This window comes from Bos indicus x Bos taurus, chromosome 27 (genome assembly GCF_003369695.1).
Source record: "Bos indicus x Bos taurus breed Angus x Brahman F1 hybrid chromosome 27, Bos_hybrid_MaternalHap_v2.0, whole genome shotgun sequence".
NCBI classification, from domain to species: domain Eukaryota; kingdom Metazoa; phylum Chordata; class Mammalia; order Artiodactyla; family Bovidae; genus Bos; species Bos indicus x Bos taurus.
Genome location: NC_040102.1, coordinates 44,935,531 through 44,937,932, shown reverse-complemented (window position 1 = coordinate 44,937,932; position 2,402 = coordinate 44,935,531). Strand labels below are relative to the sequence as shown.

The following is a 2,402-nucleotide window of genomic DNA, read 5'->3' as shown; positions in this document are numbered from 1 at the left end:
AGGATTCTATCCCAGTGTCTCTCTTCCTTTCAGTAAATGACAATCCATTCTTCCTGACTACAGGTGTTCTGGGCATCTCAGACTTTCGTTTTTTTTCCCCCACACCTGTCCATCAGAAAATCTGTCAGCTCCACCTTCTCAATACATCCAGAAGCTGGCCATCCTCAGCACCTTCACTATTACTGTTCTGGGTTAATCCTGGGCTCTTCACTCGGGTTGTTCCAAGACCATCTTACTCTCATGATTCTTCCCTTAGTTCTCTGTGATCTCTCTGCAGCAAAACAGCCAGTGATTCTATTAAAATATAGGTGAGATTATGTCTTTCCAGCCTCAGCAACCTTTCGCGGTTTCCCATCCTACTTTGAATGAAAGCCATCATTGTTACAGTGACAGAGTAAAGCCAGGTTTTCCATGATCTTTCTATCTTTTTCCATTTGTAACCCTTTTTCTTACTACTCACCCCCTTGCTTATTTGACTCTGCCTACTAGCCTCATTGCTGCCCCTTGGACAGGCCAGCATGAGCTCTCATGGAGAGCTTTGCCCCTGGTAACCCACATGGCACACTCCCCACCTCCTCAGCTGTCTGTTCACCTATTATTTTCTCATCAGTCCTTCCCTGGCTAAAATTGCATCTGACACTTCCTTTCCCCTTCCCCTCCTTTGTTGTTCCTTTTTGAACTTCTCACCATCTACTAAGCATTTATTTTATTCATTTAAGACTTTCTAAACTTATTTCCATTATAGGAGGCAAGCCTCATGAAGGAAAATGTTTTTTTTTACTTGGGTTATGGGGTGAGGGTCTCCTTTGTTCATTGTTTTCTTTCCAGCCTTAAGCAGTACACACACTCCCACACACACACACACACACTGATGGATAGTGGATGAACAATGAATTTGCTGGTGCTCACTCACTTTGCAGCACATACACTAACACTTGAATGATACAGAGAAGATTAGAACGGCCCTTACACTAGGATGACATGCAAATTCATGAAATGTCCCATATTTTTATAGCTGATTCACACTGTTGAACAGCAGAAACTAACACAACACTGTAAAGCAATTATATTCTAATTAAAAAATAAAAAAATAAATTCACTGGCTATCTGATAAACACGTAGATAGTTAATAAATGTTTCCCCAAGTATTTAGTAAATGCCAAAAATATGTGTGTAAATATGGATGTCTAACATAAACAAAAATGAAAAAAAGAGGTATATGACTTGATTTAACTTCTCTGAGGCTTTTTTTTTTTAGCTGAAGATAGGGATCCTATTTTCCTATACCTAATTCATGGGAGTAAATCAGATAATGTAATTTAAAATCTTAAGAGAGAAAAGAATCTAAGTGGATGGTAGGAATGACTGTTTATCAGAACTTGTGTCTTGGTTTTTAGTTCAAGGTCTCGAGATTTATATCTTAAGCCACAAGAGGACTTTTTTTAGAGGTTTTTAAAGTGATGTTTAAGATAATGAGATTCACTTCTTTTGCAATTCCTTTTTTCTGCAGAAAGCAGGTGAGAATGAATCCCTTGGCACCTCTGACTTATTGAAAGTGTGTTGTGGAGTTTCTCAACTAGACCACAAGGACCATCAGAGCAGATAGCAAGTTATCTTTGCAACATTCCCAGTGACAGCACCTGGTGGAGAGTACAGTCTCAGTGAGTCTGTGCTGAGTGAACAGAGAGGTAATGTCAAGTTCTCCCTTCATTTAAGATGTCCCATTCTCGGAGATGCAAGCTAACTAATGTAGGATGGGTAAACAACAAGGTCCTACTGTGTAGCACAGGGAACTATATCAGTATCCTCTGATAAGCCACAATGAAGACATGAAAAAGAACACACACACACACACACACGTATATATAAAACTGAATCACTTTGCTGTACACTAGAAATGTAACATTGTAAATCAAGTGTACATAGATCAAAACAATTAATAAGATGTCCCGCTAGTGGGACTGAGACCTAGCAAGGCCTATGATCCTCTTCTTTTGCCCCAACAAGAGGCCACAGGTGCTGACTTCATCTCATCCTCTTGACCTGCCTCCTCCCGGTCTTTGGTTTGGGCTGGTTTCTCCTTAGCGTTTCCACTGAGCTGCTCCCATTCATCCTCAGCACCAGGCTGACTCAGCATCTGTTATGTTCTTACTTGAATAGAGTGCTGGGAGAGAAAGGCAGGAACTGTTCTGTTTCCACTGTGTCACAGGATTACCTTTAGGGAGAGATCGTGTGGGTACCAGGAGGCAGAGTGAGCTGAACAGAGGAATTTGGGTTGTTTGTGGAAGAGCTGCAGTGGCTATTGCAAGGGGAGGGATGCTGATATGGCACAGTGTTCTCCCATTTTAAGATCAGGGGCATCATCTACCATAATATCAAAAAATGAGGTGCTCTTCCCATGG

The 2,402-nt window shown here is 41.1% G+C and overlaps 1 non-coding gene across 1 annotated transcript; it reads left to right on the top strand.

Annotated features, from left to right (window-relative positions):
• The first annotated feature begins 901 nt into the window (after positions 1 to 901).
• Positions 902 to 1,011, top strand: LOC113885104. Its single transcript, XR_003509145.1, has one exon. It is a non-coding gene; the product is annotated as a U6 spliceosomal RNA (small nuclear RNA).
• Positions 1,012 to 2,402: the final 1,391 nt, after the last annotated feature.